The sequence below is a fragment of the Falco peregrinus genome, chromosome 6 (assembly GCF_023634155.1).
Source record: "Falco peregrinus isolate bFalPer1 chromosome 6, bFalPer1.pri, whole genome shotgun sequence".
In the NCBI taxonomy this organism is placed as follows: Eukaryota; Metazoa; Chordata; class Aves; order Falconiformes; family Falconidae; genus Falco; species Falco peregrinus.
In genome coordinates this window covers 25,879,659-25,896,922 of record NC_073726.1, presented here as the reverse complement: position 1 = coordinate 25,896,922, position 17,264 = coordinate 25,879,659, and the positions used below count along the sequence as shown (strand labels likewise).

General features: G+C 36.9%; 1 long non-coding RNA gene across 1 annotated transcript in view; it reads right to left on the bottom strand.

The window, feature by feature from the left end:
• Positions 1-1,386: 1,386 nt before the first annotated feature.
• LOC114012877 (uncharacterized) overlaps positions 1,387-17,264 on the bottom strand; it is a 117,683-nt gene continuing 101,805 nt past the window's right edge. The window contains exon 3 of the long non-coding RNA XR_003555601.2: positions 1,387-1,521. This is a non-coding gene — a long non-coding RNA (uncharacterized LOC114012877). The remainder of the gene's footprint in view (positions 1,522-17,264) is intronic.

Sequence of the window (17,264 nt, the reverse complement as noted above, 5' to 3'; positions counted from 1 at the left end):
AATAACACTGAAAAGCAGATGTAATATAATCCAGAGCTTTGAGTAATCCCAAAATAAGTATACTTCAACTTTCAGTAGTTATTGCAACATGTGAAATATTCCATCTTTTCTCAGAGTCTTCTTGAAACCGGTTTTGTCCTTGAGGTGTCAGATTAACACTCCACTCAGAAGACAAATTGTTCATGGGCATGCTGGACATATGAGAGCCATTAGACAGTGTTATCTACATTCTTGAAAAATGAAAAATTCTAGGCAACATTACATTTTATAAATGCAAGATGTTTATTATTACTGCACTAGCAATAAATGTTTAGAAACTGGAGAGGGTTCACAATGATTCTGACTAGGAACATATGAGGATGGAGCCATTGAATTCTGGCATGAAATAAAAGGTCTGGAAGCTATTACGCATTTAGCCCTCTATGAGTATTTAATTATATCAATAGGAGAACACAATTTCTGTTGCGTGCTTTATGATGAATGTCTTCATTTATTCATGTTACAATGAATGATAGATGAGTTCAAGCCAGATGTGGGAACTCATTTGCAATTTGCTTAATTATTTTAGTGAAATTTCTTTTAAAGTTCACAGGACACCTCACTGAATTTCATGGGAATTAATGAGAAATGTAAAATCTGATTTCTGCTTCAGGAGTGAATTTGCTTTTGCTAGGCAGTATACAGGTAAGTAGTAATAAACATCAAATGTATGCTTAACTGCTTTTAGACAATAATATAGCCTTCAATGATAAAAATGGATTTCAGTTTCAGAGTCTCTCATCCAACCTCTCATAGGAAAGAAAGTGGTTGTCAGACAGCTCAGTAGTACTCAGCTTAGCTTAATAGATGATCCTGCCAAAAGAACTTATTCCAGGTAGGGAAACACATTCCTTGACTACGAATGAAGTATCTTCAAGGGTCTTATCTTTTACAGGTTTTTGAAAAACATTATGACACAGAAATTACCAGTCTGTTTCCTGACACTAAGTTTCTTAATAGCTTGTATTTCCACTGATAAAATGAAAACATACTTCACATTGTTGGTGTGAAGGTATGTCCACTACACTAGGAAGCTAAAAAGGTGACCAAGGAATGTACTGTTAAGAAACTATAAAACATAAAGGATTAATTGAGGCATTCAGACCTGCTGATATTTTGGTTTTGGTTGTGTTTTTGGTTTTTTTTTTTCCAAAGAATTGATAAAATCATTTAAGTTCAACTTAGGTTTGTATTTTGTTTGCTCTTACACAGCAGGTATGCCCATCCTTTCATTTTGATTGTCTCAGCCTGTTCATGCATCCTTTCACTTCATCCACCTATTCCACTTTTTGTAAAAACAGACACAAGATAGAAGTTAACTTATTAACACAACTTTCTTACCTGGTAGCAAGTTTTCCATTGCAGATTCATTCTACTTCTCTCAGCAGACAAAGAGATAAACAGATACTATTGCACTGGAGACACAGGAAGAATTTTTTGTGATGTACTGTTATCAGACCTATGCTATACAAATGTATCCAGCTAAAGGAAAGGAAAAGAAGCACAAAAATGAATTTTTTAATCTTTTTAATTTTTATTAAGGGTATTTTTGTATCTTAAATGTTTACTATATTATATCCTGCAATCTATCCTAACATGACAAGCAGACAATTTAAAGACTTGTTCATAAAGCTGTGGTTTGAATAGAGAACACACATTTACTATCTACTAAATTAAGGTCTATGTTCTCAAATGACAGCTACACTTGGTACTTTCTAACTTCAGGGCCCCGGTTTAGTGAACAGAGTCCGGTTTTAATAGCCAGGCTCCATCAGTGTTTCAACAACTAATTGTAAGTACCCAAGTTAGGAACATACATCTCTCCGTTTGTTACATACGCAGGTCACATACTCAGCTACTGAAATATTGTTCCAAAAATCTGATGATGAAAACATGCAATATGCTTCTTATTGTCACTGCTGTATTGCAAATTTTCTCCTGATCTCTCTCTTACTTCTATGCAATTACTCATGTAATTCTGCTTTATCCAGAAATCATGGTGCCTTTAAACAACATGGAGATCTGACAGAATCAACATATGACAAAATGTGTTGCCTTGCCCTCTTTCCTCAAAGGCAACATCAGTGAAAAATATGAGCGGTCTGGCTCCAGGAGAATCTTTCAACAATGTACACCAAAATATGTTGTCTTTTTAATAACTTATTACTGGTTATCATCTGAAGTTATGGGTGGGGGTTGTTGGTTTGTGTCTGTGTGTGTGAGTTCCTTATGATGGTGATTCTTTAACCCAAGCAGAGGTGTATCATGATCTATCTTATTTCTTTACATTGCTGTTGCCAGATTTTCATTTGGGAGACATTTTCTGCTGCATAAGGTGAGTGTCTTGCATTTAATTCCTAGTTATGAACTGTAAGGTAGCATTTAAAATATCATTATAATTCACTTGTGGTGAAGGGACCTCATTGACATTCCTTCAGCTACTATGAAACAGAGTATAGGGCATACCAGCACAGCACAGGCCCACTACAGTCCCTAGAAATGCAAGACAGTATTATTTACCTTGCAATATAATAAAAATGAGTCTTGTTGCTGGAAATAATGCAGGCCACATTTAATTTTCATAATAAAATCACAGCTCAGCTAGACAGAATTTGACCCTGCTGCCACTCTCTGCCTCTCTGGTGAGGTCAGCAACACGGCGGCAGAGGTGTAGGGACAGCATAGAGCTACTGTCTGTGGCATTCCCAGCTAGGCACAGCCTGCTACACTCTCACCTCCACAATCTGTACGGCTTTCATGTGTCTTGTTACAACACAAACAAGTGAGGGTATTAGATAACCATCTCAAAATTCAGTTAAACGATAGCTGGACTGCGGATGACACTTTGCTCATGGGTGGGAACCAAGAGATGTAAGCCTCGAAACAGCCATAAGGCAACAACAGCTGGAAATGTATCTGTTAAAATCAGCTGGCATGAAAATTCTCTGTGCTTCTAAAATACATGTTTACAGCTGCAGGTATTTCTAATTTGAATGACATGGTTAAATGGGAAAAATATATATTGCCTATTACCTGTCTTTCGAGCAGTTTCCTGCCGAGTAATTTGACTTTTGTTCCTATATCCACAGCTCTAAAGTTATTTTTGTAATACCACTATTATTCATGACCTCAGATTTTTTCATTTCCTTCCATTTTTCTTCTCTCTCTTCTTCCACTATCCCTATCTTCATCCTAGCTAAGCCTTCCTATATGCATTTATTCTGAAAATACCTCCACGACACTGTGATTTCTTAAACAAGAAATCCTTCTAGTGAGATTTATATTCATTGCTTGATTTTGGGAAACGTTTTATTACACAGTTTAATTTCTCCAGGGTCCACTAATTAACTGAATCACAGTACAAATGGGCAATATTTCCTGGGATAAGCAAGTATCATAACCTTGCATCTTACCAATGATGTCTGTGTTACTTGCTGATGGATTACACCCCTCCAGTTTAGCGTCACCCATCCATTTTCAGCTACCAATAGCTATCACAGTGTGTAGTCTAGTGGGTTGTAGGTGACAATAAAAAATTTTCCTTATTTAATGGAAGAGGAAAACAGAAATGTGAGAATAGAGGGAAGGTTAAAAAAAAAAAAAAAAAAAGGAGAGTTTAAACTATATACTTAATTAGCTATTTATACTCTGAAAGCATCCATGCTTCCATGGCACTCAAGTGCCTTGTTTCTGTTGTGACACAGTCAATATGAAGCATGGTTGTTACTGTTTCCCTTCCTGTACTACAGCTATTTGTCCAAGAGATGGAAAGTTACTTTGCTATGAATTTGTTAGCAGATACTGTAACTGAAGAAGTCTACAACATAATTGACACCATTTTGTACTGGCCTAGGTCTGAATACCAATGAAATATGAAGAATTCCTTTTGTTTTAATTTCTAGTGTGCTGGGAAGACATGATGTATTGCATAACTTCATTGGACCTGATCTCAGAACAAATGAACAAGCAAATCTCTTAGCAGAATCATCTTTCAACACTAAGATTATTTTTTTTTTGAATGGTATCAGCTGCTATTTCTTTCTAACACAATTAATTTCTGGTTTTCTCTTCATTGTTAAGACAGAAAGAGATATTAAACCTTCTTTTTTGTATATTTCTTTTAGTAGAGTTAAAGAATTAAACAATAAAGAGCTGCTTTTCTTTTTTTTTTTTTTTTTTTTTTCATTCTGGCAAAAGAATTGAGGTACTATCGTTGCAAATCCACATCTAATGTATCTTTTTCAGTTCATCTTAACATCACCCCCCCCCCTTTTGTTTAAGTATCTTGTATTTCAGACATGAAGGAACTACTGCTAAATAAGGGATGAAGTTTATTAAAGCATTGTTCCTGTTTCTCTTGGACTGAATTTGCAGTTTTAAATACATGATTCCCTGCCATAATTCTTTATCTGGACTTTTCTTGAACAGTGCTACATGGCAAGTGACAATCCATCATTCAAGTCTGAAATGACTTGGCAAAAAAAACATTTTACCCATAAAGGCAATCTTCCCAGACAGCATTGTCTTAACTAGAAAACTTTAATATTCTAACCACTTTAATTGTAAAGCCACACTGCTGGAAGCAGGCTTGGTTTATAGAAATGAAACCGCAAGTTTCACACTCTTTTGTTTAAGTGGTTCTTCATTACATCAGTCTTAAGACATTTTAGATCCATTGGTTTATGAAGGTAAAGAGAATTTTAAAGGGATACATTACAGGGAGTGACATCAGCTGCAATGGACTTCATTCAAAATGATGTAAAGAATAGGTCTGTCACAAACATATTTGTAAAGAAACCCATCTTGGCTTATAAAACAAAATAAAAAACCCTGGTACTTTCATTTGGCTTATGACAAAGGTATTGGTAGAGCATATGTGATAGAGAAGAGACAACTGAACAAATATGTACTGCTTTAGACTATCTCCTTATATTTTCTGTTACAGTGCCTTCTCTGCTGCCATCTACTAATGACTGAATGATGGTGAAGATTCGTATTCAGGCAGACTGGGTGTTTTTTCCAGTTAGATGCTTCTGAAGGAATTGAATTATGTAACAGTAAGCATTTGGTAACAGAAGTTATGTGGAACAATGTTAAAACAAAGAACAGGAGAAGTCTGGATGTTACTTTGGTCTGTTATACTCCTTTTCTGTAACACCGATACAATGACATTCATTAAGCAGAACATGGTAGGCTGAATTTTAATTCAACAGAACTCCAAAGCCTACAGAGATCACAGCTGGAACTTATTCTTAATTACACTTATCCAAAAGAAGACTCCAGTTTCTTCATATCAATAATTTTCAACCTTCTCCAGTTTATAGTGCCATTTTCTATTTCCAGTTTGCACTGCAAATATATGCTTATTTTTCTTTCATGAATCCCTGAGGTTCTCATTCTCCAAAAGCCCAATCATAAAAGGCTGAAATCAACTGTACTATACTATAGTTAGTGTAGGAAAAAGCTTTCCTAGTGGAAGAAGTTTTGTAGGATATGAAGAAAACTTGCACATCAATAAAAATGTACATATTTCTACATTTTTGCCTGTTTAGAAGGAAAAGCACAAGAGTTTGTGTGTATGATTTATTGAGAAACAATTGAAATGAGGACAGAATATGATCTCATTCAGTATCAAGAATCTGGCCACAGACTTTGGCTCATGGTATTTTATTCTTCTATCTGTGCGTTACATTTTCAGACAAGCACTTTCTTACTTCCTGCCATGCTGCTTCTTATGTTACTTATAAAGTTGGGCAAGGCTATGTAATTTTTCCCTTTTCAAATTCTCTCTTAAAACTCTGACTCCCATGCTTATTAAAACATGTCATTCTTAACTTTTTCCTTCTGTCTTTTGGGGTTTTTTTTGGTTTAGCCTATGAGTTCTTTAGGCCAGGCACCATCTTTTTGTATGGCTGCCTTCGCATCTGTGTGCTTTTAAAACATCTAGGACACTGATATCTCCTCTGTGTTACATTTGGTGTGATAACACTGTAAAGGTGAAATGGAAAAGCATAAACAAAATTGATAAAAGCATGTACAATAATCTGTAGAGTTTGAGAAGACAGAAAAGCGCTGTTTGACAATAATTGTTTCTGTTACACACTGCTTTCCTATTCTGTGATACTGTGCTGCGGTCTGGGCAAACACACGCATGCATTATTTGATCAGCAAAACAGGAGTAAAATTTTCATTACGATTGTAAAAATTAGATTGCTGAAAATAAAGGACTTTAATTTCCAGCGGAAGCAGATGACAAAACATCAAAGTACGGAGATTTGGGGTTAAGGGCTCCAAGCTTCAACATTAACATACAATTAGCTATGAATGTTCAGATGGGCTCTTTTTCCCACCTCACCCCAACATTATTTACTGAAGGAACAATGTCATTTTTTCACAGTGTTAAAAGTGTGTGTGTAAACAAGTACACAACAAGCCCTAAACTACAGCACACTAGTATCAAAATTTTGCATTTCCACTAATGTTGACTCGAAGTTTGTACCCAGCCCTTTGCAGAATCAGCTCCATCTTTTCACCAGCAACGCTGTTTCTCCCCCAGAAATACTACAGGTAATGTATATAACTGAACCAAGAACGATAAACATCGATGCTATCCTAATAAATACTGTATTACTTTCTTAAGGTTGACTGATAGTGTGTTATTAACAGCTTTATTACCAGGGCAAAGTTCCATGAGTAACAGCAGTGAACTGTCAAAGATACTCATAAAGAAATAACAATAAGCTTACATTTATAAAGTGCTTTTCATCCCAAAGGAGGCGAGAGTACTTTCCAAAGTTGATATGAAAGAAACATAGCAACATCTGTTACTGAATAGAACTGACTCTGAGAGGAAGACAAAAACATTGTAAGGATGTGAAATGTGCTCCAGAATCTTTATTGCTGCAAATTAATTGCAAATTTTATTTATTTTTTATTTTATTTTATTTTTAATAAAGAAAACTTTAAAAACTTCAGCAGCGAACCAGACTGTAACAATCTTGGTTGGGTATTAGTCCAAAGGAGTGTCATCTCCTAACCACATCATGTGCCTAAACTCTGAAGGTTTTTTTAAAATCAGAATTCTCAGGAAACGACCAGGTCAAGCCATTACAAAGACCCTGCAAATAAGACTGGATGTGATCACAGGTACTGAAATGTAGGAAACACTCAGTGAAACTCCAAACCACTTGAGTTCTACTAGAAAAAAAGGAAAAGAAAAAAAGAAGGGGAGAGTGGCTGACTGTATGTTCAGAAAGCCATGGGCACACAGCTGCACTAATACTACATGAATACATTAATACATATCTACTATGCAGATACTTAATCGGTTCATCACTGAGCAGCTGAGAGGTATAGCATGACAGCAAGGAAAACAATTAAGAAGAATGTTTTCTGTTGGAGCATTCTAGGCTAAAATGCCCAATTGTAAGGATGTGACTATATCTTTCTTCGGTGAATATTTCAATTTATTATAAAAGCTTATTTTTTTCAGTTTTCACAGCTGATGTGATGAAGACCACTCTCTTCCCTGTTAAAGCCCTGGATTGCCTTTCTTGGGGAAAATGCAGAGCTCATTTCTGAGCAGTGAAAAAAGGAGTCACATATATAGTTCTGGAGAGGTGTTGAGAAGTCCCCTGGCTGGGGCTGATACGTAGAGGCTACGGATTCCTAAATACAGTGTTTCTAAATGTATATGGAAATGTATATGTATATATGCTTAAACATACACACAGATGTACACCCACCCACCTATGCACACACACGCCCATGTATATTTAAAATTCTAGATATACTTTTAGTATCATTTTTCACATTCATGCTGCTCTGCATCCCAGTATTTTGAAGCACTTTGCAGGTATTATCTGATAATCTCACAACATGGGGTAGTTAAGGGGTATTTCTGAGCTGGAATGTTTGTCTGCTGACCTAGTGAGAATTATTCTGGTGTTTCTGACAAAATTCTGTCAACCTCTAGCAGGCAGGTGACAGCATAGAAAGAAAGACATGGAAACAAAAACACCCCTGCTTCATACCTTCTCGTTGAAGCAGGATCACACCAGCTGAGGCCACAAGTGGAAAAGGCATTTGAATGCCAAGCACGTAGAAGTCCCAGAAAGGCAAACATCGTAATTAGCAATGGATGGGAAACCAGCATGAGGCAAAGTGGCCAGTTTGATCTTCAGAGCTATCATTCAAGACTGTGACACTGAGATTATACAATGTCATGCAGGTAATGCAAATGTTAAACAAAACACATCTTGAAATTTGTTAAACTCCTACTTTGCAGCTTTAAGATCAGACGTGGTTTTGATATTTGTAATGTTTTTCTTTGTTAGATTCCCTAATGAATATAACAGTCTTTACCTTAACAGGAAATCTGGAGTGACCATTTGAGGCCTGTTTTCTTTATATCTCGTGGCTCACAGGTTTGCTTTTGGACACCTAATAAATCATTCACTAACATCTAAGAATTTGACAATTCCTCCTTCTTATAAACACACTGATAAATCAAGGGCCACAAAATAGGTAAGAAACTTGCACTGTTTCTATTTTTCTGATCTAAAATGCCTGCCTGGTGGATTTCGGGCTCTTTTTTATCAGATGTTCTTCAATCTGGGGTGCAAATTTTACCTTTATTCGTACTGCAGATAGCATTGCAATTAGTAATTCCAAACCTTTCTTCTGATGTGCCATGGGCTGTCATGGATTTCACCCTATGCCCCTCTACATGTCAGATAGCTGCAGGCAGCTTTTTGGACTGGGAGGAAACTCCTAATTATTGTCAAACCTTGCTATACCTAATTGGTAAAAGTACACCTTGCTTTCATTTGGTTGGAAGCCAAGACAGAGATAGTTGCAGATCATGGCCAAACACAAGCTCTGTGAGGCCTTCATTCCCCGATGGATTACATGGGGGAACATTTAGACCCCATGCGTTAAATTTCCTTAAGACATCTAATGCTTGAAGTGACGATGTCCTTTCTGTTTGTGTAAGTAATCAAAGTGAAGGAATCTAGACCCAAACATTTTAACAATAATATTTATTTCATTCATAGCCATGTAACTATGTCATGATCTCAGTGAAGCCAATGCAGTTATCCCGTGTAATGGTGTAATAAAAGCAGAGTGTGACCCAAAAAGCCTACATGTGTCTTAAAAAGCTTTGGAAATTTAACTCATAAATAAATTACAGCAAATCAAACTGGCATTCCCTTCCTCAGTAAAATATTCATGTTTGACTTTCATGGAATTCCTCCCAGACTAGGGTAATAGAGGCTGTTCAGCTGATTTCCCCTCTCAATAATACATTCTGAGGGCTGTACACTACCAGTCCTCAAGGGAAAGGAGTTGCTTACAAGGTATATTTGCTGGAATCAGGATTGCCTTCCAAAGGACTGATGAATATAAAAAGCAGACTAAATTTCCTTTTCAGTTCCATGGTTTTACCAGATCACATTGAAGACAATCCTGGTGATTTTGCAAAATTTTCCTTTAAAACTATTATTAAACTGAAAAAATGTGCATGTATATTTTTATGAAGATGTAAATAGTACATTAAAAAGAAACAGAGGAAGCAGAATTTTGTTAAAAGGAAAATGTGTGTGTGCATAAAAAGTTCATGCCTTTCTTGGAATACTAAAGGATAAAACCTTTTTACTATTCTTAACTGTTGTGTTAAATGTTGTGCTAAGAATTCCTTTTCATTTTATATTAGATGACATTTCTTTTTTTATGAAATAATCAGTCCCAAAAAATTGTTTCACACTTGTTAGCCAACCGAATTACAGGGGAAGCTCTATGGCCTACTGAGATGTTCCTGTCTGGCTGGACTCCGAAGGTGAATGGTCACTGAGGGACTGTGCAGACCCAAGCTGTTGAAATAGGGAATTTACTGACCTTTTAATTGACGAAATCATCACTAAAGAGTGCGTGGTGATTTGTTATTACCAGTTGATTACACAAAACCCCACATCCCAAGGAACAGACATCCTTTCTGCGATCAAAGGACACAAAGATTTAGAAATAAATGGGAGGGGAACAACACAACAAAGGTAGTCCATTGCCACCATTAATGGCATGAAGACCACTTAGCCGTAATTGCTTTAAGTAAATGCAGTTTTAATAGATTCCAGAGGAGTGGGAGAGGATTTAGCACATAGGATTATGCAAAATCAGAGAGTCTGAATATTAAAAAGAGCTACAAGGCAGCAACTCTCAGCTACTACATATTATCTGGGGACTAGACGAGGTGATCGGCCTGGTTTTGTTTCTATGTCTGAGACGTACAACAATCTCTGGAAATTAATTTCTTGAGGGATGTGAAAGTGGACTTAGGAAAACTTACATGTAGATTAAAACTCATCTTCAGAGAACATTGCTGAGCTCGTGTCATTTGTTTCCCCTTTTTGAATCTTTGCCTTCAAAGCAGATGGTTTTATCCTTTTATTCGGAGCGGTTACAACAAGCTGCAGAGATGTTGCACCTGTCGGACAAGTGCATCGTGATGTGCTTCGTTCCTCCCACGAGATGGAGCAGCGGAGCTTAATCTCTTGACACTGTGCACCTCTACCCAAAGAAAATCAAGTTTCGTGCAGGTGTGGTGGTTGCCAGTCACCTTGCATAGGTAGTCCACTGCGACATGTGTCTTACACCTAATCAACCAAAGTAAAATTACACAATCTGAATGTCTCCAAACTGAGGAATCTTTTATATGGTTTAATAAATTTGGACAGGTGCTAAGAATGATATAATCTACCAGAAGACTAGTTCTCATGAGCAGAAAAAAAACCCATGACTCTGGACATATGAAATGATTACAAAGTGCTGTGATGAAATTTGAAGTGGTGAAGTCAGCAAGGTCAGTGCCAAAGGAAGGAAGGGGAATAAGACAGACGCAGGCTTATTCCTCCTCTGCCTCACAGCTTCCAGGTCAGTGTTTAGATAAACACTGGTCAAGCTCCAGTTCAGGCCTGATAAAACATCTCTGAAGTCAACAAAAATCAGACCTTAGACCAGCTGTTGAGAAGCAAAGGAATGCTAGACATAAATGTAACACAAAACCAAGGCCATCAAAGCATCTGAAACGAAAAAAAATTCTGGTGGACAGGAGCTCTCTGGTGTTCTTGGTACACCATGTCATACACAAAACACATACACTGTTGTAACAGTAGTTGTGTCCTAATAGCATGAAGAGTCCTGTCAAAGCATCTGAACAAATTTAGTTCTTCCCGAGTTAATGAAAAGCCAGGAGAGTTCATCCTAAACCTGTTTTCCCCATAGTCCATTGCAAATTCCACATATTTGTCTGTCGGATGTTTGAGCATGTTGTACCAACATTCATTTTTAGCCTCCACACTGACGTTATTTGCAGAAGTGAATCTCAATCAATCTACAGTCTCAGTCAGGAAAACAGAGGCAAAAAAGAACAAATGGGGAGAGAAGGCTTCCAGAAAAGAGGAACATGTAAGTTAAAACAACTAGCTCTTTTAATTAAGGGTTGGAGAAAAAAGAAGGTAGGAAGATCTATATTTTGGGGTGACATTTCAATATTTCATTATGCCTCCTTGTTAAAGTTTGATTTCTTTTCATACATCAAAGTAAATAAACAGGTACATATTTCTCACATCTTTAGATTTTTGCTTGGTTCGACAGTTTTTGTAAAAGAAACATAATATAATAAAAACACCTAAACCAACTGATACTTGTATAACTGATAGTATGATAGAACAGGGAGTGAATTTCCACCATGTCTCACCTCTGTCAAGAACCGGGTAATAAACTACATGTATGTAATCTGTGCAGGGTTTTATATTGACTGTGTTTCTTAAGGTACACCAAGGTACAGACACAGAGTCCATCACAAAGCACATTCCAAGTGAAAATATGACAACAAATCCCCAAAGAAGGAAGAAGGAAAGGAAAAAAGAGTTTTATCCCTTGTTAAATCACAAAACTATTGATAAAGCAGCCAAGTAAACAATGGACTATCTCACAAAATAAGACCTTGAACTTTAAGAAAGCAAAACAAAAGTTTTGACTTTTTTTTTTTTTTTTTTTTTTTTTCTTTTTTTTTTTAAGTAAGAAACATGGGAAGCCTCTCTCATGGTTAATAAGGAAATGGAGAGCTTTTATAGAAGAAAGGCTAAATCCTTCTGGGCCTCCTAGAAGACTTCAGAGGAGACAATCTGTGAGAGCTGATGTTCTGCAAGAAGAGGTGCACTCTGATGATGGCTCTCCAGTGAAGAAATTATCTCCAAAAGTTTTAGAGTGAGGCATATGGTATGTATAAGGAATGAAACATTGGCAACCGCCTAGTCATGAAAAAGGAGCAAATCAGCTTGATAAGGTAAAGAGAAAGACAGAAAAACATTATTTGAGCTGAGTGTAACATTAAAGTAATTGGAGCATATTTTTTCTTGCAGTCCTTCTCATCTATCGTTTCTACATTTGTCTTTTTGTAACAGTATTATCTATTTTGGCTCTTATGAGAAAATTATTCTAGTCACACTTCCTTTAATCTGGGTGAATTAAGTGGCCAGATAACAATAAAGAGTTCATTCCTCATGCAAAAAAAAAATCTATGAACTGGGGCACTGAGGCACCAGTGAGTATACCATCTTCCAGCACATCTTTCAGATTATCTAAAGAGTGATGGACTGCATTCCCTTTTCACCCTCCATTTCACCTGCCTGGGGCAGATAGGGAGCTATCCCTACAAGACTCAAGGCAAAAATCTCTTCCAGTAACTGACAGCAGTTAGGAAAATTGTCTGACATGAAATGAGACATTAGCCTATGTACTTAAGCCACAGCAATCTGCAGATGGTTTGTTTCTTCAGTAAATAGGTAATTGTTTCTTCCTCCCTCTGTTTTTGGGGAGATGTTTTTGTTTGTTTTTTTTATTTAAAACTGATCACTACCACGATAGCGAAGGGAGACCTGGGTCTGCATTGTGACTGAGCAAAGAAACTACGCTGTGTTTGCATAACCCCTAAGCTAAAAAGTTGTCTTTATTTCAGGTTTGTCCTGATTTGGTCTGCTTTCACCTTTTTCATTAGGTATCATTTTGACAAAGCACTGTATCAACTGAGCAGTTCTTTTGCCTAACAGAAATTAAAGTCATGGTGCAGGAGAGTAACTTTAATGTATGCCCTGGGAGTGAAGTCCACCAAGAAAGCTACAGTTAATTTAACAGAGCTCATAATATACACTCATTTCTTAGCCATAGGGACTTGACTTTAAACTGTCTGAAGGTCAAGCATGCAGCAACTGCTTCAGAATCCTTCAAGAACGTGAGCCACATCTGCCACTCCTCGCTTAGAACAATTCAGCACAGTCAGGAGCCTCCCTTTAAAAAGAAGCTGAAGATAAAGTAAACATGGCAAATGAATTACCCTTCTCCCTCTGGAGAGGTCATGTTCGAGGTTCACTGCTGATGCAAGATGGTGAAGCTTGCACCAGTGCCCACCTGCTAGGGATTAAACAGAGCGCTACAGTCTCCAGTGCAATCAATGCCTAGTCTTTAATGGGCTCTAAATTCATCACCGGAAGCTCTGACAAGCCCATAATCCATTCATTAATGTGTGTTAATATGTGCCCTGTGGAGCTGTCCTAACTTACAAACAAAAGGCAAGGCGTTCACATGTGTTATTTGGAGCAGGATGGAACAGGGAACCCTTAGCGCCATGGAGAGAGAAACGATTGCAAAAAGGGTTTTATTGCATGTCTCCCAGCAGGATGTTTAGAAAATAAAGATCCAACACATGCTGCAGCAATAAAGCAATTGCTTCTTGGCCAGATCCAGACAATGTTATGTAATTGTTCTCTTAACTTATTTCAAATGTATAAACACTTTTTCTTGTGTGCATCAAGCAGGTGTGCACAGGTTCAAAGAGGTTACAAAAACCAGACTCTGATCCTGTGTACTTCTGGTTTGGGGAGACCCAAGACATGAGGAAGGTAAACTGACAGATAGTGAAATGCTAAGGCTCTATCTACTCCTATCTCCTTTCATCCTTACGAGTCAAGAAAATTGACCCACCTCTATACAGTGGTCACAAATGTCATCCCACAAAAATGTCAATGGAAACACCTAAAAAAACTGCACCGCTTTGTGTGGGTCTCACACTTTGCTGGCAGCTTAGATCATGGATTAGAGACAAGATGAATGCTAATTAAAGTGTCTGAAAGCATGAGGGCCCTGAAAGAAGCCTGTATAGGTGTAGACATACAGGCAAAAATTGACTAAAACGACAGAAGGACCCCAGGAACCAGCTCAAATCCAACTGTGGGTTTTCTCTAGGTTTGGGAAATTTAGAAATTTGTTATTATTCTTTAATATTGTTATGGTTTGATGATAGTTCAATTAAATTCAGTATTTTCCTGCATCAACAAGTAGAACAATTACTTATAGGTAATTAGCTTTAATTAAATTATAAAGAGTTTTCATAAACGTCGAGACTCTTGCTGTTTGTTCATAAAAAGGTGGCAGCTTTCCTGACATTATTTAAAGGAAACTTGCAGAACTGGTTAAAATCAGTTTCACTATGGTTTATAAAAGATGAGGTTTAATAGGGACTTCTATGAGCAATAATGAATCTTACAGTATTTGGATAATTTACATCATCTTTTGCCAGTTTTGAATATCATCTTTCGAAATAAAACATCACTTGTCATGACATTTTCCTTACTCTTTAATAAAATTAACCAGTGAACAATATCAAGAGAAACAGATGAAGAGGTCCTTGGAAGCATTATGAAAGTATTTTTTTGGAAAATAAAGTGAAAGGACTGGTGCTGCCTAGAAATGTTGTTATTCTTTTAGTTTCTTACCTTATGAACAAACTTTAATTTATGCCAAGCTTTAGCCTTCTGCTTTGTAGGAATAAAATTTAGCTGCTGTCTACAAAATTTCATGAAAAAACACTTTTGAAAAGCTGAAAAATCATGTTGATGTTTATCCATCATGTTTAGCTTTTAAAAGTCAGGGTCCTCTCAGAGTCTACAGTTGTTTTATATCTATTTTCTTTACAGCCGGGCTGGTTGAAAAAATTGCTCCAGACCAAAAATATCATCAAAGTGAAAGAAAAAGTTGACTGTGATTCTGGAAATTTGAACTTGGAATTACTGAATAAGACACTTCCAGGAGGTGATTCAGGATATAAATTAATGGAATCATGTTCTGCCTCTCTGTCAACTGACGATAGAGGGAACCTAGAACAGTTAGTAAGCTAAGCTAGATTTTCATACATATATATGTGCCTGACTGCATGCAGAAAGACTTTGGGAGGAAACACCCTGCAGGTCAGGCAACGGCAGAGAAGAACCTCCTTTACTTTCATTGTGTTCACCTAGGCATTTGAATGCTTGGTAAAAATGAGCAATACATTACTTGCTTTTCCCCACCTAAAGCAAAAAGTTCCCATGCTGTTAGGTAAATCATCATTGGACTAGACAGTAGAGTCTTGAAAACAGCGTCCCGTGACAGTGACTAGCAGGACTGGTGTGGAGCATGGTCGATTACTACAGCACTGCATTTTGTTCTGCAGCCCCTAACCGAACCTTAACCAGTTAAATTCTTGCTTTGCTTCCCCTCTTTTTTATACCTCTGTATCAATGCAACTGTAAAGAGTAGCTGTGATGTAGACATCTCCCCAGCACCCCCTGTGGTGAAGACAGATGCAGAGAGACCATTTATCTTCCTTGTATTCCTCTGCTTTTTGACTGGCTTCTCTGTACTCTGGAGGACCAGCAGACCCACTGGCTCACTCTGCAATACTTCTGATCTGTCAGAATAATTTCAAAGAGGATTTCTTTTTCTTTATGTCTTCAGGGTTTGGGTTTTTTCTTAATCTTTTATATTTTACCTTTCAAACCTTAAATTCTTTTATGTTAGCAGCAATTGTCTTGCCTTTCTAGTATTTAAACTGGGCTATGTAACCTCTCATTCCTGCCCATATAAAAATTAGCCTTTATCCCTTTGTGCTTCCTTTCAATGCACTCATATATTTTTTAATATTTTTTTTGAGATATGTAAGGATCCTATATGTTCTCTGAGCAACTTCAGTGACAATTCATTGGATTTTCATTTCCTGAGTTTTTCTTTTAATTACTGTTTAAAAATATCCTCTTTTTTGAATTTTGGTATTATAAACCTGATTCTTTATTTCAAGCCACCAGAGCACAAATCAGATTTGATTAGTTATGGTCACCATTTCTAACAAACCAAACCAGCTTATAGTATATTGAAGAAAACTGTATCTTGTGCAAGTGTAAGACCAGGCTGGTTTTCTCCTTACACTCAGAGTACACTGTCCAGTTGAAACCATAGCCTCATCCTAGCCATGTTCTGTTCTTATTTTGCAAATAACTAAAACATGTCTCATGCTCATGAGTGACAAACTTGGAATATAAAGAGGACTCAACTTTGGACAAATCATGAGTGTAAGAATCTAAGCCTTATCTCCCCTGTTACCAAAAAGCACAGCAAGTGTGGTAATGCTAGGGCAGGTGTGGCCCAAATTACTTAAGCCTTTGATGACCAAAGGCAATACCCAAAAAGAAATCCTTGTAGGAGCACTCAGGTGGCATATTACAGTTGGATACTGTTAGTGATTGTTTCTGCAGTCTTGACTCACTATTGCAGTACAAATGATTGAAACTAAAAACAACATGTCATTAAAAAAAAAAAAAGAAAACACACCAAAAAAACCTTCAAACAAACAAAATATAAAACCAACCAAAAAACAGCTTACAAGACTATTTTAAAGATAAGGTGAAAACTTCAATAATAATCCACGTTAACATATTTGAAGAATCCAAATAGTGGTCTAAAATGCTTCTCTTCCTTTCTTAAAAGTAACAGATACACCTGAGCCCCCTTGTGTAGCTGTATCCTCTGTATCACCACTGCTGGAGGATGCTGGAGGGTGTCTTCCCCCAGAGCACAAGTGGATGCACAGTGACAGGAACAAGTACATTCAAAACACTGACGTTCACACTATTTAATCTCATTGTTCTCAGGTTCACAAATAGGCTTGCTGAGTTTTACATCTTTCAGAAAACAATCAGTGAACAGAGATCTTAAATTATTTGTCCAAAGATACAGTCAGTGTGCATAGTCGAAATGGAACATAGGTGATTGCTCCAACCACTTTAGTTTTTTTTAAATAATATTTTATATTTTATTTTATTTAAAATCATACAACTTCGAACATAATAAGTAAT